This window comes from Bufo bufo, chromosome 1 (assembly GCF_905171765.1).
Source record: "Bufo bufo chromosome 1, aBufBuf1.1, whole genome shotgun sequence".
Taxonomy (NCBI): domain Eukaryota; kingdom Metazoa; phylum Chordata; class Amphibia; order Anura; family Bufonidae; genus Bufo; species Bufo bufo.
Window position 1 is genome coordinate 16367722 of NC_053389.1, and position 24397 is coordinate 16392118.

Consider the following 24397-nt stretch of genomic DNA (forward strand, 5'->3'; position numbering starts at 1 on the left):
CAGAACCATCCCACCCAGAGAGCGATCCCTTTAAGGAGAGCTGTGATATAACTGGTTGTAGAATAACAATAATTGAGCAGAGTTTCACATCAGAGATGTCATATGTGAACAGGACAAACATGAAAGTGTGATCACACTCACATGATTACATAACTTGGCCCATAGTTTGTACCTGTCTACCTTTCCTAGACCAGAAAGGCTCTTGAGCTATATGGGGTTTAGCTTCATTTAGAATTTGGAGGCTTTCAAAACATTTTAAAGTGGATAACAGTCATTGCGACCAAGAATACACAAGGAGAGGTCCAGCAGAGATAATTCAATGGTGCCAAAAACAAATGCAGATATATTTTATGAACTCTACAACAGTGTAAAAATAGCATTTCAACGTTTTCACAGATTTTGTTCTTATTTTGAAAATGTATTCAGTTTTCATATTCATGAGCTGCACCCACATCAGGTCCTAGAACATTGTTGTCTGCAGGGATCTCGGGCTGTAAGATAAAACAAGAGACAGTCAATGATATCATCTAAATATGGAGAAATTATGAAGACATCAGAAGAATTATAATTCCCAATAATCAGCATAAATAACAACATCTGAATCTAACATAAAAAAAATCCCAGAACCATCAATACAGGGCAAATTAAAGGCAACTTGTCACATTGAACATGGTCTTTGAGCTGCGGGCAGCATGATATAGAGCAGGAGACACGGAGCAGATTGAGCTATTGTTTTATTGCAGTATTATTCCTGCTCATTCTGGGCTTTGACATCCAGGAGGCGTCCTATCGATGATTGATAGCTATCTCTGTCATAGAGGGAAGACTGTCAATCACTGATAGGATCACCTCCTTGGCTTCAAAGCTCAGAATTAGCAGGAATTCAAAGAAATAAAATACAAGTTTTACTGAATCTTTTCCCATAAAACGATGCCTCAATCTGCTCAGCTCCTCCTGCTCTATAAACTGCTGCCTGCAGCTCAGACGCAAGTTCCAATCTGACATGTTCCCTTTAACATACACTCCACTCCATTTGAAGTCCAGTGCACAGAACATTCCCAAAAAAATGTAGGACTGTTGGCAAATATTATTTTTTATTTAGATGTTTGTGTAAATATTTTTCTGAACATGCATCCCCGGCGCCCTACATGTTCAGTGTTTGATGTCCTGTTCCTCGATTTTTTTAAAAGCAAAGAAAAAAAAAAAGGACATTATACTAGTTTGTGGTGTGAGATGACCAGCTTTGAAAAAAAAAAAACAAGATTTGGTGATACTGGGTCATGAGATGTCAATCCTATATCTGACTATATGAGGCCACCAAGAGGTTGTGATGCAAATTGCAGACAGTTTTTTCCTAGCATGTTCTGATATTATTCACTATTGTATAGTGAGAAAGTAGAGCATTTAACCAAATTTGAGCCAAGATAAGCATGGACATGTCTGTAAATCCCAATTCTTCCTGAAGATCTGAGTCACCTAACACAGACTGGTTGCTGAGAACATTGTCTGACAACCTTATTTAAAGACTGTGGTTGTGTATCTATAGTAACCAGACTGTCAGACAGGACTGATCCGATATGCAGACTGAAGTCACCTTCTGTCATCTCCACAGAGGATTATAAAGAATATACACAGAGACATTATCATAGTCATCATAGTTGACTTTGGCCGATTCACAGATCTTCGATAAGAATTGTGATTTGGAACAAATTAAGGCCCCTTTCACACAAGCGTGACGGATTGGCTCCGGATGCGTTCAGTGAAACTCGCACCATTTTGCAAGCAAGTTCAGGCAGTTTTGTCTGCGATTGCGTTCGGTTGTTCAGTTTTTTCCGCGCGGGTGCAATGCGTTTTGATGTGTTTTTCACGCGCGTGATATAAAACTAAAAGGTTTACAAACATCTCTTAGCAACCATCAGTGAAAAACGTACTGCATTCGCACTTGCTTACGGATACAATGCGTTTTTCACTGAAGCCCCATTCACTTCTATAGGGCCAGAGCTGCGTGAAAAACAGAATATAGAACATGCTGCATTTTTCACGCAATGCAAAGCTGATACGTGAAAGAAATGTACACTCATGTACACAAACCCATTGAAATGAATCAGGATTCAGTGCGGGTGCTATGCGTTCACGTCACGGATTGTACCCACGCGGAAAACTCCTTCTGTAGGTACTGTGCCATCAGTATTACATGTGTAATTTATCACCGTCTACATCACTGTGCAGGGCACCAAGATTCATAGCTAATTCCTTCTGTTAAACAAAAAGAAAAGCATACAGCAGCCTTCAGTAAAGCCAAAAACCCATGTGCGCCCCTGCAGGAGCTGTGTCCAAAAAGGTTCTTAGTGGAACCAAATAAAGAGATGGAAGCAGCGGCAATAAAGTAGTGGAGAAAAAAAAAAAGTACTTTTGATCCATGTTGTGGCAGTCCAAACACATGCTGTTTAATCCCTTTTGTTAGCTGTAGATTTACTGTTTGTCAGTATTACAGGTCAATGTTACCATCAGGTCCAATCTATCGCTGTGGACTTAACCGTGCAGTGCCCCAAGATTCAAGTTGTGGCCCCCTGACAGAGTGGGGAGAGTGGCAGCAGTGGCAGTCGCAGTGACAGAGTATAACTTCTTATATTGTGATATTTTATCCTGAATATCAGTTTCTACCTTTTGTTTGCATCCCCGGTGTTTTTTATCAGGACTGCGCATGCGTTTGTGTTTTGTTTTTTTAGTTTTTTTTTAGGGGGGGTATTAATTTGTGTTTACTGATTCACTGATATATCAGATACATTTTTATGTTCTGCCTAATTATCAGTATTCGGTGAATGTTTATATTTTTTGATAGTATATTTTTGGGGGTATTTTACCGTACTTCATGTACTTTGTATTTTTTGTGTTGTCTAATAATTAAAAATGGCTTTTATGTGGTGATGTGCATCCTTTTGAGCGTTTTTTCTTTGATTAGTTGTTTATCCTAAGTAGTGATGGACGAACATCGGCCGGGACGGTTCGCGATCAAATGTTCGCGAACCGGGCGGTTGCATCGCTCCCACTGACTTTAATAGCAGGCAAACCTAAAAAACCTTCATGTCATATTTGCAGCCACCAAATGCAAACTCTGAGTACACAAATAGTCCCACAACATGGACAGTGATATACCAGAGGGGGATCATTGGCAAAAATTCCCACAAAAAATATGTATTTTAATCAGAGGCCATTTCTATGCGTCTTAAAGGGAAATTCTCCAAAAATGTGTCCTGCTGGAGCCTAGAAAATTATTATTTCCTATCGGTTTGATGTATACAAATGTGCAGCACTCAACGTGCAGTAAAAAAATGCATACGTTAACATAAATTATTTTTTTCTACCAAGGAACTCTATAGTGAACGGACGCCACTGTACGGCATCAGTCTGAGGCATCTGTTAACGCATACATTTCTGGTATGCATTAAATGGATGGCAAAAATAGGATGTGAACCCAGCCCTAGTGTCAGAATAAGCACCAGTACACAGCGGAGCAGCGTGGCGGAGAGGGGAGGCCGCCATGTACTGACAGAGCGCTACCTGGTCCTGGTGGTCAGGGATGAGGACTGGGTAATACAGGGCACAGTATAATACACTAGAATCTATATACTATAAAGATATTAGCCCTACCCCCGAATAATAATACAATTATGTGGTCATTTATTATATAGAAATACGTCTATGTTAGGCGTATTTCTGACACAGATTGTGGCGCAAAGGTCCTTAGCACTGCAATCTGCATATTTTTCCCACTCATGCCAGGTCTAAAAAAGGATGGCATGGGCAGGGAAAGGAATACAGTTATGGCCATCCAGTTATTGGACACCACCGCCATACATTGACCGGATAACACCGCCATACCGTGACCGGATAAAAGGGTATAAGAGGGCACAGTACAGGGAATGACTAGGGGAACTGCACAGGGTGTGGTAAGAGGGCACAATGCAGGTATAAGGGGGCACAGTACGGGGTGAGGGGCACAGTACAGGGATGGGGAGCACAGTCACAGGACCCTGTGACATTAAAAGGTCCTTATGGTGAATGCGGTTCATACGCCACCATAATGAGAGGTATAGAAGTGAGACAGGGGTGTGATTATGTGGCTAGAGATTAAAAAAATGTAATTGTCGGCCAGTACAGGCCCCAAAAATTAGGCAATAGGCATTCACCTGACATCAAAGAACTTTGGATTCTGTGGCTGGAGGTACATTAGGCGGTCACAGGATAAATATGTAACTGTCGGCCTGTACAGGCCCCAAAAATTAGGCATTCACCTGACATAAATGGCCTTTTATGCCGCTGTATATACATAAGGCAAGGACCATTCTTTGTTCTGGGTGGTGGCAGATATGTGTGGGCTGGCATGAGGAAATTCAATTACACATGGTCATCACAGGTGTTATATTTCTCCGAGATCCATGCCTCATTCTTTTCTAAAAATGTAAGGTAGTTCAAACTGTCGTGAGCTAGGCGAGTGCGCTTATGGGTCACGATCCCCCCTGCTGCGCTGAATGTCTTTTCGGACAGGACACTTGACGAGGGGCAAGCCAAAAGTCCTATAGAAAATTTTGCCAGCTCTGGCCACAAGTCAAGCCTGCACACCCAATAGTCAAGAGGTTTCTCGCTTCTCAGAGCGTCCACATCGGCAGTTAACCCGAAGTAGTCGGACACCTGTCGGTCTAGACGTTCCCTGAAACTGTATTCAGAGGGCGGCTGTCGATGGGTTGGCTGCAAGAATGACCTCATATCCGAAGTGACCAACACATCTTCGAACCGCCCTCTTTGTGCAGGCGCGGTAGGATTGGTACCCGCACCTATTTTGCTGTGGGTGGAAATTCCTCTGCCAGCGCCGCAACAGCAGAATGCAGCATCTCTCATCTGACAGCTCTCTGTGATGCTGGTAACATGTCCGCCATTTAGTTTTTGTACCAGGGGTCTAAGTACGTTGCCATCAAGTACAGGTCCTTGACCTTTATGCTTTTTATACGGGGGTCTCTCTTCAAACACTGGAACATGAAGGCCCCCATTTGCACTAAATTGGAAGCGGTGGGGCGCCCTTGCTACTTCTCATCGCCCAGGAGAATGTCGTCCTCGGTCTCCTCCCCCAGCCACGTACAACACCAGGGATCCCAGAAAAGTTTAAAGCCTGCTCTTCTTGCTCCTCCTCCTCATCCTCCGCCAGCCACTATCCTCCTCTGACTTCTCTTCAGACTCCTGCTGACTTGTCCCTGCTGACTTGTCTGATATGAAGTAGCCTCCCCCCCCCCCCCCCGGGAATTCATTCAGCATTGCGACTTCCTTATCTTCCAGCTCCTGCTCCTTGACATTTTGATCAATGACACGATGCAATGCACACTCCAGAAAAAAGGCGTAAGGTAAAAGGTCACTGATGGCGCCCTGGCCGCGACTGACCAGTTTGGTGATCTCATCAAATGGCCGCAGAAGTCTGCATGCGTCGAGCATGAGCAGCCACTGGCGTGGTGAAAATAAACCAAGCTCCCCAGAACCTGTCCTGCTGCAGAGTTCATACAGGTAGTCGTTAACGGCACGTTTCTGCTGGAGCAGCCTATCAAGCATATACAAGATGGAGTTCCAGCGCGTCAGGCAGTCACAAATCAGACGTCTGACGGGCAGGTGGTGTCGCCGCTGAATGTCAGCAACGCGAGCCATGGCCGTGTAAGTGTCTTCTAAAATGGCCAGAGATTGTCCTGGCCTGCTACAAGACGGCATTGCTCCCACTGGCTCGGTGATCGGAGGCCAGGTGCCTTCTTAAGGCTGTCATCCCTAGGTGGGTGTGGGGCTTACCGCGACTTATGCGTTGTCAGCACAGGCTTCGAATGGCAACACTATTGTCAGCAGCTGACACGTTAAAAAAAATCCCACACTGCGGAGCCATGAGCCGGCGTCCTGGGAGCGCCAGATGTGACCGCGCATGGTGGATGGCTCGCTCCAGATAAATTTGCAGTCTGCTTTTTGCCTCCTGTGCACTGCAAGTTCTGCCTTCTTCTCCTCCTTCTCCTATCTATCTGCTGCTCCGTCTCCCCCTCTAAACTACCCTCCTCTTCCTCTCTTGTGGGCACCCAAGTAACGTCCATCGACACGTCATCATCATCACCTTCACCACCACTGACATTAGACATCTCGGAGTAGGCAGCAACAGCGAGGACCACCCTCCTTGGGCTGATCTGGGTACTGTCGTCAAACCGCTGGGTGGCGGCCGTTGCTACCTCCTCTTCCTCATCCAATGCCAAGAATGGCTGCGCATCGGTAAGGTCTGGGAATGGATGTGAAAATAATTCCTCTGACTCGACTGGAGGGGCTATGGTGGTGGTGGTGTCTTTGTGGGTGCACACAGCAGAGAGTGAAGAGTGTGCAGATACAGAGGATCAGGAGGGTGCAGAAGCGGAAGTGAGCCACTCAACCAAGTCTGGTGCGTCCTTTGACATAATCGCACACACCTTCTCCAACTTCCCACTTAGGCTCTGGCCTGGTGCACCTGCCCGACCCCTACCACCCCTGCGGAATGGCCGGCCTCTTCCTCTGTCTGTCATTTTCAAAATTACCCCGTTGCCAAAGTCCCTAGAGAAGAGCAGTTTTTCTGGATGCTGATATATGATAGGCCTCAATCAGTTGCTAGTTGAAGCTGGTATATAACCCTCAAGCAGTAATTTTGTGGACGCAGGTATATGGAAAACCTCTATCACTATTTTGTGGAAGCTGATATATGGCAGGCCTCAATCAGTTGCTAGTTGAATCTGGTATATCACCCTCAAGCAGTAATTTCGTGGACGCATGTATATGGAAAACCTCAATCACTATTTTGTGGAAGCTGATAGATCGCAGCCCTCAATCAGTATTTTCTGGAAGCATACAAATTGACTATAATATACTTTCTATGTTAGAAAGTATATTATAAGTATATCGCACCCCTCTGTGTATTACACCTATCGATAGCACAATGTTACCAGTCCTTAAAAAGACTTTTGTGGCCCTATTAGCCAGCGTTTGGTGTTCCTAAGTTCCTAACAGTCTGTCCCTGCTCCAAAATGCAACCTCTCCCTACACTGGCAAAACACATTATGTAAAATGGCGGCCAGATCAGATTCTATTATAAGGTAGGGGGTGTGTCCATTTGCTGAAACGTCTCTCAATTGGCTGTCCTGTCCCACCTGATGGATGTGTCATGGGTTACATTTTGGCGCAATGCAAAAGAATATGGCACACGCGAACATCGCCATATGTTCACCTGTTCGGCGGATCGCGAATGCACAAAGTTTTCCGCAAACTGACCGCTGGGCGAACCGCAAGGCCGTCACAAATTCTAAGGTTTAAACACCGTGGCTGTCACTCCTGTTAGATTAGAAGTTTGTCTTCCTAGTTGCTTTCTAAAATAGTGACAGTAGTGGCCCCATGATTGGGGAGGGGAATTAGCAGCAGCGGCAGTGGCAGTAAGGCTCCATTCACACGTCCGCAATGTGTTTTGAGGATACACGGAGACACGGATCCGCAAAACACGGAAAGCGGCAATGTGCGTTCCGCATTTTGCGGACCGCACATTGCCGACATAATAGAATATGCCTGTTCTTGTCCGCAATTGCGGACAAGAATAGGACATGTTCTATTTTTTTGCGGAAACGGAAGCACGGATGCGGAAGTGCGGATCCGCAAATGTGGATGCGGACAGCACATTCCGTCCCCATAGAGAATGAATGGGTCCGCACCCTTTCCGCAAAATTGCGGAAAGGATGCGGACCCAATTCGCGGACGTGTGAATGGAGCCTAACAGTGACAATCGTGGTCTAATTATAGAGTGGTGATGGGGGCCAACAGCTGTGGCAGTAACACGGACAATAGTGGCCCCATGACAGAGTAGGGAGGGGGAGCAGGGACAGTGGCAATAAGGCTGTTCATATCACTGTTTATTTTTCTGTTCTTCTGAGTCATCAGAAAAGAAAAGAAAACAAAGCCTGTATTTTGAGGATCTATGAAGCCTGATTCAGATGGTCAGTATTTGGTCAGTAATTAAAAGCCAAAACCAGGAGTGGGTCCAAATTAGAGGTAACATGTAGTAGTAATATTTGCATAGCTTCTGTGTTTTGGACCCACTCCTGATTTTGACTTAGGCTTCTTTCACTCTAGAGTTTTTGCTGGATCCGTCAGGGTTCAGCAAAAACGCTTCCGTTACTGATAATACAAACATCTGCATCTGTTATGAACGGATCCGGTTGTATTATCTTTAACATTGCCAAGACGGATCTGGCTATAAAAGTTAATGGGGGCGGATACATTTTCTATTGTGTCAGATAGTATCAGAGAAAACAGATCCGTCCCCATTGACTTACATTGTGGGTCATGACGGATCTGTTTTGCTCCGCATCCCAGGACGGAAAGCAAACCCCAGCATGCGATATGAGAACGGAACGGAATGCATTTTGGAGCATTCCATTTTGTTCAGTTACGTTTTGTCCCTATTGGCAATGAGTGGTAAACAGATCTCAATACCGGGAAATATTAACGCTAGTGCGAAAGTAGCCTTACAAATACCGACCAAATACTGATAATACAGATGCTCAAAATGCTATACTTCTGACCAATAAGAAGAATGGAAAAATAAACAGTGATGTCAACACAGACAAGCAGGGACAATAGTGGCCCCATAACAGAGTGGGGGAGGGGGGGGCAAGAGAAGTGGCCTTTTAAAAAAATGTAACATGTATATATCAGTTGGCCAAGAAGCCCTGTTGTAGGTATGGCAGAGGAGGCATCAGAATGGTGGCAGCAGCACATGCCCAGTAGTATTGGCCCATTTTGCAGAATATTCTGGTGTGGCAGCACACTACAGTATGATCGTTAGTGGCAGAATGATCTATTCTGTTGTATCAGTCACCGGTGTCTGGAAATCCTGGTTGATCCTTGCCTGATTCATCTTTATTAAGGTTATTCTCTCAATATTTTGGGAGGAAAGGTGAGTTCTCTTAGGGGTAACTATGCCCCCGGCCGCACTGACCACTCGCTCCGATGCTACACTACTGGCCGGGCAGGAAAGCATGCCCATGGAAAACTCGGCTAGTTGCAACCACACTTCAAGTTCGCAAGCCCAGTAATTTCAGGGGATCTTGTATCATGGGTGACAGGGTGCAGTCCAAGTACTCCAGACTGAAGTTGCTGAATATAGAGTTGGTGATGCTCCTGCCCCCCCCCACTAGTCATAGTAGTAGAGCATGAGTGCAGAGGGTACCCCTGGTCAGACCTTCCTGAGGATGGGTGATGGCGCTCATAGGAAGCAACCAACTGGCTACACAGCATGTCTCTATAGAAGTCCATTTTTGCATCCCTCTCAGAAGGTCTTAAGTATGTCCCCATTTTTGACCGGTAGCAAGGGTCTAACAATGTGGATAGCCAGTAGTCATCTGTCAAAGCCTGACAATGCGGCTGTCACTACACAAAAATGACAGCATATATCTGTCCATTTGCACAAGAGACTAGGATGGACTCCCTGCTTCCATTTCCACTGCATACTGCCACGGTCCGTCAGGGTCATCTGTGTCCTCTTCATCCTCCAGCTTCTCATGCTCCTCCTGCTCCTCTCCTGTTGCTTGAGCAGATAAACCACCGGCGAATTGCGAACGAGCAAAGTTTGCCACGAACCGACCGCCAGGCGAACCGCAAGGCCATCTCTAGCAGGCACCCCGCACGATGATCGGGTAATATCAGCCAAGCCGAACATAGCTGTTGTGACTCCTTACAACAAAAGCTGGGAAGCGCAACTATTTTTGTGATTTTATTCCAATGAAACAGCAGCACACATGAGGCGCTGCCTCCTGTCCCTTTCTTCTCTTTACATAAAATGGAGGTGCCACGCCTTCTGACCCTTCGCCAATCAGATTTGTCAGCATCCTCTCCAGGATGTGAAGTGGAATGACATCATTCATCCCGTAGTTCTGCCGACTGACAAAGTGTCATCCTCAAAGGACCTAAGCAAATGGCATGTGTCACACATGAGCTGCCATTGGCTAATGTGGAAGTTACCAGTGGGAGTAGACCTGTCTGTCTGCAGCATTAAGAAATCATTGACCGCCTTCTTCTGCTCGTAAAGTGGGTCAAATATATGGAGTGTGGCGTTCCAATGGGTGGAAACATTGCCTTTCAGGTGATTTTGGGGAAGAGCATTTTGCCTTTGCAGCTTTAGGAGGGCATGTTTTGCATTTAAACAGCTGATGTCGGTGGCCGTATTCACGGCCACCCTAGCACCGCTGCCGCTGCACGAGGCGGACGGCTCTTTGTTTGTTTGTCTATCCTACAATATGACTCTTTGCTCCTGATGAGCTGTATATTAGCGAAAGGCGTAGAGCATGTAGGAAGAGTTGGGACATAGACAGTATATTTATATTTAGCAGGGTACTGTAGATAGCGGTCATATGCTAGGCATAATATACTGAGCTATGCTTATTGTGGAGGGGTGAGAGACGAGAGACTTGCTCGCTGAGGGGCCGTTAGATGATATGCCCACAGGATTGCAAGTGTGCCCCTCTTTCCTAAGCTCAGAGTAGCCTGGCAGTAACATTATGATGTGACGCAATTTCTTAAGAGTGGCTGAACAGCTTTTGCGTTCAATGGAAGACTTGAGGAACTAGGTGACAATGAGATAAAAGACGTACGCCATGTAGGTGCATGGGTCCACCCAGTAACCATGTTTCATATCTCCATTTGGCGAGGAGACAGCCAGTATTTGATTTCTTTATTGATGATGCAGAGCAGTTCATCCCAGTGTGGCTCTGTTCGCCAAGGCTGTCCAGGTGCAGAACAACTGGAGAGGAGGGTGAGGACAAGGTGGAGGATGAGGAGACAGAGGAGGACATTGGCACAGAAATCCCAGCATTACAATGCGAGGCGGTATTGCCACCACCTGGCCAAGTTGCTGGTGTGCCTGGTTCGGAACAACATTTACTCAGTGGTCTGTGAATGACATATATTGTCCTTGACCATAGTTGCAATTTCATATGTTAGCTCTGGTGTGACCTCTAGTCGACACAGAGAAGCTTAAAGGGAATCTGTCACTAGCATATTAGCATTTTTTTTTTTCATGAATCCATGTGTAATAAAGTACCTTATTTCCATATGTCTTGTTCTTTTTATTCAGTGTCTTGTCATTTCTTCAAAAAAACACTTTTTATGATATTCAAATGAAGCTGTAAGGAGCCCAGAGGGGCGTTATTCTTTGTCCACGGTGCCCAGGAACACCCCTCTGAAGTGCCGTGCCCGCCTAAATTTGAAAACTAAGAACTCCTCCAAGATCGCCTAAATCGCCTCCCAGAGGCAAGGCTAAGTTCCCCCCACCCCCCCCCCCAGCGCCGCGCTCTGCAGCAAACACACCCAATCCTCCTCTCGCCTGCATCTGAAATCCCGCGCAGGCGCAGTGCCGGCGATTTAGCTGGCTGAGGAAACAGAGAACACGTCACTGGGATCGGCGCATGCCCAGTGACGCTGTTGAAGCTGTTGCCCTCAGTCGTCTTATCATCGCGCAGGCGAGGCGCTGGGAGGGGGGTGGGGGGAACTTAGCCTTGCCTCTGGGAGGCGATTTAGGCGATCTTGGAGGAGTTCTTAGTTTTCAAATTTAGGCGGACACGGCACTTCAGAGGGGCGTTCCTGGGCACGGTGGACAAAGAATAACGCCCCTCTGGGCTCCTTACAGCTTCATTTGAATATCATAAAAAGTGTTTTTTTGAAGAAATGACAAGACAGAGAATAAAAAGAACAAGACATATGGAAATAAGGTACTTTATTACACATGGATTCATAAAAAAAAAAAATGCTAATATGCTAGTGACAGATTCCCTTTAAGGACTAGCCCACATTTTGCTCAACTTACGTGTGCAGGAAAACATGGCAATGTTTAGCTTCTGCACCATTAGATTGCATGCATACTGTTTTATTTTTGCAATTGCCTCGGTGACCGATTGGTGTCGAAACAAGTGAAGAGGTGAAGGAGAAGGATGAGCATCTGGAGCAAGAGCAATCTATGGGAAGGAACTACAGCTTCCTCTTGCTGATGTTGTCTTCCCCTGACTGCTGGATATGGGGTGCAGGCTGGTGGGAAGCTGTAACACTAATAGTGACACTCTATGTGTTGACACAGGGCTGTTGTGACAACATTAGCTCCCTGGCCACGCCTCAACTTCTGCCCACATATCCTGCCTGCCACCACTGTAACGTCCCTTAGTGACTTGGTGAAAAATTCCCTCACAGGTAAGTGTGGTATTTTCTCACCACCTCTGCGTGATGCCTGCCTGCCACTGCATTTAAGTACGCTTGCACTACTAGTGTGTTCCTCACAAGCAGTCTCCTGAGTAGCTGACGGTGTACCCCTCCCATGTTTGGCTGCAGATCTCCCACTGCTTTCACAGAGCTGTCTCTCAATGCTCTCCCTGCAGTGTCAAAAAACTCTCCCTGCACTCTCCCTATTGAATATTCTTCTGCTATTAGCTTTCTACAACACTGTCCCTAACACAGTGAAGGCTAACCTTCGACACTCCAGCTGTGGTGAAACTAGGACTCCCAACATGCTCCATTCATTTCTATGGAGTTCTGAAAACAGCCAAGCAAGTGTACATCTTGGGAGTTGTAGTTTTACCACAGCTGGAGTGCCGGAGGTTAGCCATCACAGCCCTAGTCCATGAGTGCTTGTCACGTTTCTCCCAAAGCTCAGCTCACAGTGAAATGGAAGAGACTGCAAGGGGTGAGGCTTTTATAGGGCTGTGACATCACAGGGGATGGCTATCTGCAGATTGGCTGGCTGCACGGCATTATGGGTCATATCACGTTCCCGGGCTTTTTACTTAAATTCATTCAATACTTACCTTCAGCTGATCATATATACTTGTAATACCTGACAACCTCAGATCAGTATATGTGTCATCAGTCTGCAGGAACAAAAAATAAATTAAAACTGTACAAGTAATTAAAACTTTGCATACTAGAGGACACTTTCATGTGTTGTTATTAGAAATATAAAATGCAATTTCTAAAGTCCTGAACTAGAAAGATCTCTAGAAGATCTCTCGTTATCCAGAGCCAATCTCCATTTCCATCATTTACTTTGTATACTGCTTATCATCTTTTTTCTGCAGCATTGGTGCTTTTTGGTAGTCCCCCATCCCAGGACCCAACTCAATAACATCCATATCGCCTAATAGAGCAAGTGGAAAAGGATTGTCTTCATTAGGCTACTTTCACACGAGCGAGTTTTCCCACGCGGGTGCAATGCGTGAAGTGAACGCATTGCACCCGCACTGAATCCGGACCCATTCATTTCTATGGGGCTGTGCACATGAGCGGTGATTTTCGCGCATCACTTGTGCATTGCGTGAAAATCGCAGCATGCTCTGTATTGTGCGTTTTTCACGAAACGCAGGCCCTATAGAAGTGAATGGGGCTGCGTGAAAATCGCAAGCATTCGCCAGCAAGTGCGGATGCGGTGCGATTTTCACGCATGGTTGCTAAGGAGACAATCGGGATGGAGACCCTATCTTTATTATTTTCCCTTATAACATGGTTATAAGGGAGAATAATAGCATTCTTAATACAGAATGATGAGTAAATTAGGGATGGAGGGGTTAAAAAATAATAAACAAATTTAACTCACCCCATCCACTTGGTCGCGTAGCGGATCTCCTCTTCTATCTTCAGGACCTGGGTAAAAGACCTTTGATGACGTCGCTGCGCTCATCACATGGTCCATTGCATAGTCCATTGCATGGTGGGTGAGCGCAGTGACGTCATCAAAGGTCCTTTACCCAGGTCCTGAATAAAGTAGAAAGAAGAGGAGATCCGCTACGCGACCAAGTGGATGGGGTGAGTTAAATTTGTTTATTATTTTTAACCGCTCAATGGACATTGTACTTTGCATTCTGTATTCAGAATGCTATTATTTTCCCTTATAACCATGTTATAAGGGAAAATAATAAAATCTACAGAACACCTAAGCCAAACCCGAACTTCTGTGAATATCACGGTTTTGGATCTGGGTACCAAATATGCCGGTTTTTCTCACGCGCGTGCAAAATGCATTAAAACACTTTGCACTCGTGGGGAAAAATCGTGGATTTTCCCGCAACGCACCCGCATATTTTCCCGCACTTCACAAGCAAAGCCCATGTGAACCCAGCCTTATTAGCTTGTCACATACCTCAGCATTTGTCGGCTTCTTCTGTCTTTTTCTATGGAAAAAATAAATGTGTCATAATTATTAATCAACATTAAACAAAACATTTGGAAATGTAACAATTACAGTTAAATGTTTTATAAAGTATTGGATAAATCACCATTAATCTCTAAGCTGGCAGAAAGTGTTAATTTTTTCTCCAGTGCCCGCACAGGGTAAATGAAGCATTACACTGCGCTCATGAAATTATTCTATTGTCTATGTCATTTATGAAGCTTTCGGGAAGTAACGGCAGCTCAGTGAAAATATTAAGACATTAACTATTAATATACATCACCTCCAGCAAGCAAACACCAGCAATGCAAGCACCAGCAGGAGGCAGATTGGTCCGATCGTTGCAAGAAGGATAAGGCGTTTGGATCCTCTTTCTTTATGTGAATCGATACATAATATAATAGATAAAAATGTGAATCATAAAGAGAAAATAATCAGACATAATCATACCCAAGGCTTGTATACTCAGGATTGTATGTATCATCAAAAAGCCTTCTAAAAACAATATTAACCCTTTGTGTATCTTGATGTAACTGCAGGTCTGAGCCGTTTAAAGGGTTGTATGGAGCAGACTCATAAGGTGATCTTTATTTTGTTACATTACAGCCTTAAATTCAATATTTTGTTAATCTTAATTTTATGTGATGGATCAGAACACAATAGTCTAAGTTGGTGAAGTGAAATGAGAAAAATATATAAATAAAACTACTGTTTAGAAATTGAAAAAAGAAAATTGGCATGTGCGTATGTATTCACCCCATTTGTTAGTGAGCCCATAAAATGCTCTGGTGCTACAAACAGGGACGGACTGGGAATTTAACCACTTCAGCCCCCTTAGCTTAAACACCCTTAATGACCAGGCCACTTTTTACACTTCTGCACTACACTACTTTCACGGTTTATTGCTCGGTCATGCAACTTACCACCCAAATGAATTTTACCTCCTTTTCTTCTCACCAATAGAGCTTTCATTTGGTGGTATTTCATTGCTGCTGACATTTTTACTTTTTTTGTTATTAATCGAATTTTTATGATATTTTTGCAAAAAAATGACATTTTTCACTTTCAGTTGTAAAATTTTGCAAAAAAAACTACATCCATATATACATTTTTCTCTAAATTTATTGTTCTACATGTCTTTGATAAAAAAAAAAATGTTTGGGTAAAAAAAAAAATGGTTTGGGTAAAAGTTATAGCGTTTACAAACTATGGAACAAAAATGTGAATTTCCGCTTTTTGAAGCAGCTCTGACTTTCTGAGCACCTGTCATGTTTCCTGAGGTTCTACAATGGCCAGACAGTACAAACACCCCACAAATGACCCCATTTCGGAAAGTAGGTATTCACTGATGGGAATAGTGAGTTCATAGAACTTTTTATTTTTTGTCACAAGTTAGCGGAAAATGATGATTTTTTTTTTATTTTTTTTTTCTTACAAAGTCTCATATTCCACTAACTTGTGACAAAAAATAAAAACTTCCATGAACTCACTATGCTCATCATGAAATACCTTGGGGTGTCTTATTTCCAAAATGGAGTCACTTGTGGGGTAGTTATACTACCCTGGCATTCTAGGGGCCCAAATGTGTAATAAGTAGTTTGAAATCAAAATGTGTAAAAAATGACCTGTGAAATCCTAAAGGTGCTCTTTGGAATGTGGGCCCCTTTGCCCACCTAGGCTGCAAAAAAGTGTCACACATGTGGTATTGCCGTACTCAGGAGAAGTTGGGCAATGTGTTTTGGGGTGTCATTTTACATATACCCATGCTGGGTGAGATAAATATCTCGGCAAAAGACAACTTTTCCCATTTTTTTATACAAAGTTGGCATTTGACCGAGATATTTCTCTCACCCAGCATGGGTATATGTAAAATGACACCCCAAAACACATTCCCCAACTTCTCCTGAGTACGGCGATACCAGATGTGTGACACTTTTTTGCAGCCTAGATGCGCAAAGGGGCCCACATTCCTTTTAGGAGGGCATTTTTAGACATTTGGATCCCAGACTTCTTCTCATGCTTTAGGGCCCCTAAAATGCCAGGGCAGTATAAATACCCAACATGTGACCCCATTTTGGAAAGAAGACACCCCAAGGTATTCAATGAGGGGCATGGCGAGTTCATAGAATTATATATTTTTTGGCACAAGTTAGCGGAAATTGATTTTTTTAGTTTTTTCTCACAAAGTCTTTCTTTCCGCTAACTTGGGACAAAAATTTCAATCTTTCATGGACTCAATATGCCCCTCACGGAATACCTTGGGGTGTCTTCTTTCCGAAATGGGGTCACATGTGGGGTATTTATACTGCCCTGGCATTTTAGGGGCCCTAAAGCGTGAGAAGAAGTCTGGAATATAAATGTCTAAAAATTTTTACGCATTTGGATTCCGTGAGGAGTATTATGAGTTCATGTGAGATTTTATTTTTTGACACAAGTTAGTGGCATATGAGACTTTGTAAGAAGAAGAAAAAAACAAAACAATTTCCGCTAACTTGGGCCAAAAAAATGTCTGAATGGAGCCTTACAGGGGGGTGATCAATGACAGGGGGGTGATCAATGACAGGGGGGTGATCAGGGAGTCTATATGGGGTGATCACTCCCCTGTCATTGATCATCCCCCTGTAAGGCTCCATTCAGACGTCCGTATGTGTTTTGCGGATCCAATCCATGTATCCGTGGATCTGTAAAAAACATACGGACGTCTGAATGGAGCCTTACAGGGGGGTGATCAATGACAGGGGGGTGATCAATGACAGGGGGGTTATCAGGGAGTCTATATGGGGTGATCACCCCCCTGTCATTGATCACCCCCTTGTAAGGCTCCATTCAGACGTCCGTATGTGTTTTGCGGATCCGATCCATGTATCCGTGGATCTGTAAAAAACATACGGACGTCTGAATGGAGCCTTACAGGAAGGTGATCAATGACAGGGGTGTTATCAAGGACAGGGGGGTGATCAGGGAGTCTATATGGGGTGATCACCCCCCTGTCATTGATCACCCCCCTGTAAGGCTCCATTCAGACGTCCGTATGTTTTTTACGGATCCACGGATCGGATCCGCAAAACACATACGGACGTCTGAATGGAGCCTTACAGGGGGCTGATCAATGACGGGGGGTGATCAGGGAGTCTATATGGGGTGATCACCCCCTGTAAGGCTCCATTCAGACGTCCGTATGTGTTTTGCGGATCCGATCCATGTATCCGTGGATCCGTAAAAAACATACAGACATCTGAATGGAGCCTTACAGGGGGGTGATCAATGACAGGGGGGTGATCAAGGAGTCTATATGGGGTGATCACCCCCTGTAAGGCTCCATTCAGACGTCTTTATGTGTTTTGCGGATCCGATCCATGTATCCGTGGATCCGTAAAAAACATACGGACGTCTGAATGGAGCCTTACAGGGGGGTGATCAATGACAGGAGGGTGATCAATGACAGGGGGGTGATCAGGGAGTCTATATGGGGTGATCATCCCCCTGTCATTGATCACCCCCCTGTAAGGCTCCATTCAGACGTCTGTATGTGTTTTGCGGATCCGATCCATGTATCCGTGGATCCGTAAAAAACATACGGACGTCTGAATGGAGCCTTACAAGGGGGTGATCAATGACAGGGGGGTGATCAATGACAGGGGGGTGATCAGGGAGTCTATATGGGGTGATCAGGGGTGATCAGGGGTTAACAAGGGGTTAATAAGTGACAGGGGGGGGTTTAGTGTAGTGGTGTTTGTTGCTACTTATTACTGAGCTGCCTGTGTCCTCTGGTGGTCGATCCAAGCAAAAGGGACCACCAGAGGACCAGGTAGCAGGTATATTAGACGCTGTTATCAAAATAGCATCTAATATACCTGTTAGGGGTTAAAAAAATCGCATCTCCAGCCTGCCAGCGAACGATCGCCGCTGGCAGTCTGGAGTTCCACTCGCTTACCTTCCGATCCTGTAAACGCGCGCGCCTGTGAGCGCGCGTTCACAGGAAATCTCGCGTCTCGCGAGATGACGCGTATATGCATGACTCTGCGCAGAGCTGCCGCCTCCGGAACGCGATCCTGCGTTAGGCGGTCCGGAGGCGGTTAAAGTGGCCCTGGAAAAAATATAAAAATTGGCCCTATTTTGTATTTGGGCCCAAATTGCTGGAAGGCGGGGCCAGCACAAGTAGGCGGGGCTAGCAATACCATATTACGGCACATTATACCGCCCCAACAGAGCCAAATACCACAGTCCATCACAAAATACATCCCGAAAAACTTCCACAGGCCGGCTGTGAGGAGGACTCAGGCAGCCCCCTGAGCATCGGCCCACCGGGAAATTTCCCAGTCAGCTCTATGGCCAATCCTCCCCTGGCTACAAGTTACCTTCAGTAGTCACATAATTAGGGAAATGATGTCCACCTGTGTGCAATCTAAGTGTCACATGATCTGTCATTACGTATACACACCTTTTCTGAAAGGCCCCAGAGGCTGCAACACCAAAGCCAGAGGCATCACTAATAGAGTTGAGCGGACACCTGAATTTTCGGGTTCGACTGGTTCGGCCGAACTTCACAAAAAAATTCGAGTTCGATACCCAAACTTGACCCCGAACCCGAACCTCATTGAAGTCAATGGGGACCCGAAATTTTAAGCACTAAAATGGCTCTAAAAAAGTCATGGAAAGGACTAGAGGGCTGCAAATGGCAGCAAAATGTGGTTAAGAGCATGGCAAGTGCTCTGCAAACAAATGTGGATAGGGAAATGAAAATAACATAAAGTACATAAAAATAAAAAATAATAATCTTGATCCAGGAGGACGAGGTCCATATGGAGTAGGAGGTTGAGGAGGCGTTGTAAGTGGCGATGTAGGTGGAAGCGGCGGTAAAGGAGGAGGAGGTAGCCGACACTGGTTTTTGGTTTTAATTATTTTTTCTTTTTTTGTTTAAATTATGGTACACCCTAAAACATTGGGAAATATAACCTGTGATAACGCCTCCTGCCGTGCTAAACACACATTCAGACAATATACTGGCTGCAGGGCAGACCAGCACCTCCAAGGCGTAAAGGGCAAGCTCAGGCCAGGTGCCCAATTTGGAGACCCAGAAGTTGAAGGGGGGCAGACCCGTCATTCAGTACGTGTAGGCATGTGCACACATACTGCTCCACCATGTTGGTGAAATGCAGCCTCCTGCTAAGACGTTCCATATCAGCTGGTGGTGCAGGTTGTTGTGGCGTGCTGACAAAGTTTTTCCACATTTCGGCCATGCTAACCCTGCCTTCTGAGGTGCTGGCGGTGTCCCAGCTGGGTTGATGACCTCTTCCTCCTCCTTTACCTTCGCCTTGTGCTTCCACTGTGCCCCCGCTGTCAGGTGGTAATGCCACCAGCAGCGCGTCTACCAGCGTGCGCTTGTACTTGCGCATCTTACGATCACGCTCCAGTGACAGAATTAAGGATGGTACGTTGTCCCTGTAATGGGGATCCAGCAGCGTGGCCACTCAGTAATCAGCACAAGTTAGAATGTGGGCAACTCGGCGGTCGTTGTGGAGACACTGCAGCATGTAATCGCTCATGTGTGCCAGGCTGCCCAGAGGCAACGACAAGCTGTCCTCTGTGGGAGGTGTATCGTCTGTGTCCTCTGTATCCCCCCAGCCACGCACCAGTGATGGCCATGAGCTGGTTTTGGTGCCACCCTGCTGTGAACACGGTTCCTCCTCCTCCATCTCCTCCTCCTCATCCTCCACCTCCTCATCCTCCAGAACTGTGCCCTGGCTGGACAATTGTGTACCTGGCATTTGTGGGTGCAGGAACCCACCCTCGGAGCCACTTGTGAATGATTGGCCTGAAACCCAACAAAATTATCCCTTTTCCTTCTCCTCCTCCTCCTGTGCCACATCCTCTTCCATCATCGCCCGAAACATTTCTTCAAGGAGGCATAGAAGTGGAATAGTAATGCTGAGAACTGCATCATCGGCACTGGCCATGTTGGTGGAGTACTCGAAACAACGCAATATGGCACACAGGTTTCGCATGGAGGCCCACTCATTGGTGGTGAAGTGGTGCTGTTCCACCGTGCGACTCACCCGTGCGCGCTGCAGCTAAAACTCCACTATCGCCTGCTGCTGCTCGCACAGTCTGGCCAGCATGTGCAAGGTGTAGTTCCACCTTGTGGGCACGTCGCATATGAGGTGGTGAACGGGAAGGCCAAAGTTACGTTACAGTGCTGACAGGCGAGCAGCAGCAGGGTGAGAACGCCAAAAGCGCGCACAGACGGCCTGCACTTTCTGCAGCAGCTCTGATATATCAGGGTCATTTTTTATAGAAACCTCTGCACCACCAAATTCAGCACATGCGCCAGGCAAGGGATGTGCGTCAAACCGGCTAGTCCCAGAGCTGATACGAGATTTCGCCCATTATCACACACCACCAGGCCGGGCTTGAGGCTCACTGGCACCAACCACTAATCGGTCTGTTGTTCCATGTATATCAACAGGTCCTGCACGGTGTGGGGTTTGTCCCCCAAACAGATAAGTTTTAAAACTGCCTGCTCTCGTTTACCCCTGGCTGTGCTGAAGTTGGTGGTGAAAGTGTTACGCTGACTGGATGAGGAGGCGGTAGAGGAAGATGAAGAAGAGTAGGAGGAGGAAGCAACAGGAGGAAAACTGAAGCGCCCTACAATCCTCGGTGGTGGAAGAACATGCGCCAAACTGCTATACGCCTCACGCCCAGCCGCCACTGCATTTACCCAGTGTGCTGTTAGGGAGATATAACGACCATGACCGTGCTTACTGGTCCACGTATCCGTAGATAGGTGGACCTTGCCACAGATGGCGTTGCGCAGTGCACACCTGATTTTGTGCCCTACTTGGTTGTGCAGTGAGGGGATGGCTCGCCTGGAAAAGTAGTGGCGGCTGGGCACGACGTGCTGTGGGATAGCCACCGCCATAAGGTTTTTAAAACTCTCCGTCTCCACGAGACGGAATGACAACATTTCAAAGGACAGTAATTTTGAAATGCTGGCATTCAGGACCAGGGATCGCTCCAGTGTTTGGGAGATACAGGGTTGAACGCTTCCATGGGACTTTGTGGAGATGCTTGGTGACCCAGGTGGTGGTGTTGCTGGCAGATCCTCTGTTTGCAGGGTGGCAGATGCCACTGTCACTCCAGAGGTGGATGAAGAGGCCGAGACTGCAGAACAAGAGGAAGCAGGAGGAGCCAGAGACCTTTCTTTGTTTTTGAAGTGTCTACTCCACTGCAGCTCGTGCTTTGCACTTAGATGCCTGGTCATGCATGTTGTGCTCAGGTTGAGAACATTTATGCCTTGCTTCAGGTTTTGATTGCACAGAGTGCGAACCACTCGTGTCTTGTCGTCAGCATATTGTCTGAAGATCTACTATGCCAAGGAACTCCTTGAAGCTGGCTTTGGTGTGCTCAGTCCCTTGCTGCAGTGGGCAGTAGCAGGCGTACTTTCTAGTGGACGGCCGCTCTGCTTTTGCACCCTGCTCCCTCTTCTGCTGTGCTGGTCACTCTGTGCGACCACCTCCTCTTCCTCTGAACTATACAGGTCGCTCGCATGACTTTGATTCCATGTGGGGTCGAGGACCTCATCGTCCTCCAAATCATCTTCCACCCAGTCTTCACCCCTGCCCTCCTTGTCAGTCTGAACACTTTTGAAAGCCACAGGAGTTGGCACCTGTGTTTTGTCATCATCCGAGACGTGCTGTGGTGGTCGTCCCATGTACTCATGCTGAAACATAAGTGGTTGGGCATCGGTGCTCTCAATCTCTTCCACTTCTGGGGCAGGGCTATGTGTATGGCCTTGGGAAACCCTACTAGCAAAGTCATCAAAAAGCAGAAGAGACTGCTGCATGACTTGGGGCTCAGACTGCTTGGCTGATTTGCAAGGGGATGAGGTGAAGGACTGATGGACATAGGCTGCCAACTCTGATCTGTCAGCAGGAGACTGAGTGTAAGACAATGTAAAGGAACTGGAGGCACTGTCAGCAACCCAATCTACTATAGCCTGTACTTGTTCTGGCCTAACCATTCGTAGAGCTGCATTCGGTCCTACCAAATAACGCTGAAGGTTCTGTCGCCTACTCGCACCTGAGGAAGGTGTTTCACTTGTGCTTGTAGCTGGCACAGATCGACCACATCCTCTCCCTGCAACAGGAGCTCCACCAGCAGCACCACGACCGGGGCCACGTCCCTTATTTGACACTCTCCTCATTCTTTGCATACACCCACCAAACTAACAGATGGTTTATTTTAGGCAAAAAATTAAACTTTTATACAATTACTTCACGGTCACAAAAAATGTATAATTTGTCAACCAACAATGTAATTGCAGTATTGACTGGTTGTATTTCACTGTGACAAATGCAGCAAAGGCCGCAAATTTATTATCTTGCCCAAAATGTGTGTTTTTTTAATAACAGTATATAACAGCAGTATCTAACGCTAGTATTTCACTGTGACAAATGCAGCAAAGGCCACAGATGTAGGGTATTGCCAAAAATTGGTGTTTTTTTAAACCCAGAATATTATTGCAGTATTTCAAGCTTGTATTTCACTAAGACAAATGCAGCAAAGGCCCCAGATGTAGGGCATTGCCCAAAATGGGTGTTTTTTTAATAACAGTATATAACAGAAGTATCTAACGCTAGTATTTCACTGTGACAAATGCAGCAAAGGCCACAGATGTAGGGTATTGCCAAAATTTGGTGTTTTTTTTAAATACCAGAATATTATTGCAGTATTTCAAGCTTGTATTTTACACTGACAAATGCAGCAAAGGCCCCAGATGTAGGGAATTGCCCAAAATGGGTGTTTTTTTAAACCCAGAATATTATTGCAGTATTTCAAGCTTGTATTTCACTAAGACAAATGCAGCAAAGGCCCCAGATGTAGGGCATTGCCAAAATTTGGTGTTTTTTTTTTAATACCAGAATGTTATTGCAGTATTTCAAGCTTGTATTTCACTGTGAAAAATTCAGCAAAGGCCCCAGATGTAGGGTATTGCCAAAAATGGGTGTTTTATAAACCAAGAATATTATTGGAGTATTTCAAGCTTGTTTTTGACTGTGACAAATGCAGCAAAGGCCCCAGATTTAGGGTATTGCTAAAAATGGGTGTTTTTTTTAAACCCAGAATATTATTGCAGTATTTGAAGCTTGTATTTCGCAGTGATAAAAGCAGCAAAGGCCCCAGATGTAGGGTATTGCCAAAAATGGGTGTTTTTTTTAACCCAGAATATTATTGCTGTATTTCAAGCTTGTATTTCAGTGTGACAAATGCAGCAAATGCCCCAAATGTAGGGTGTTGCCAAAAATGTGTGATTTTTTTCAAACCCAGAATATAATTGCAGTTTTTCAAGCTTGTACTTGACTGTGACAAATGCAGCAAAGGCCCCAGATGTAAGGCATTGCCAAAAATGGGTGTTTTTTTTTAATACCAGAATATTATTGCAGCATTTCAAGCTTGTATTTCACAGTGAAAAATTCAGCAAAGGCCCCAGATGTAGGGTATTGCCAAAAATTGGTGTTTTTTAAACCAAGAATATTATTGGAGTATTTCAAGCTTGATTTTGACTGTGACAAATTCAGCAAAGGCCCCAGATGTAGGGTATTTCCAAAAATTTGTGTTTTTTTAAACCCAGAATATTAGTGCAGTATTTGAAGCTTGTATTTCACTGTGAAAAATTCAGCAAAGGCCCCAGATGTAGGGTATTGCCAAAAATGGGTGGTTTTTTTTTAAACCCTGAATATTATTGCTGTATTTCAAGCTTGTATTTTAGTGTGACAAATGCAGCAAAGGCCCCAGATTTAGGGTGTTGCCAAAAATGTGTGATTTTTTTCAAACCCAGAATATAATTGCAGTTTTTCAAGCTTGTACTTGGCTGTCACAAATGCACATATGCTGTGCTGGTGCACTAAACTTGCATAAAATGGCCGCCGACTTCCACCTAACTAACAGACGGATAAAAGTTATTTTTCTGTGTCACTGGGCTCAGGGCAGGGTAAACAAATTGTGTACTGCACCCACAAAACAAAATTGCTGTAGATCGCTGAGTTAACAAGCACTTCTGATAAAAGATTCTTTCCTATTCTCTCCCTTACAGCAGCAGCATCCTATCCCTACACTAATAAGAACAGAATGACGTGCAGCGCTACATGACTCCAGCTTATA

At 45.4% G+C, this 24397-nt stretch overlaps 1 protein-coding gene and 1 long non-coding RNA gene across 3 annotated transcripts in view; both read right to left on the reverse strand.

The window, feature by feature from the left end:
• LOC120991856 (sialic acid-binding Ig-like lectin 12) overlaps positions 1-24397 on the reverse strand; it is a 999480-nt gene that overhangs the window by 727269 nt on the left and 247814 nt on the right. The gene's annotated exons all lie outside the window — the stretch shown is intronic.
• Positions 399-14628, reverse strand: LOC120991902. The gene is made up of 4 exons (XR_005776854.1): positions 14520-14628; positions 14207-14237; positions 12879-12941; positions 399-491 (listed from the first exon to the last, which is right to left on the reverse strand). It is a non-coding gene; the product is annotated as an uncharacterized LOC120991902 (long non-coding RNA).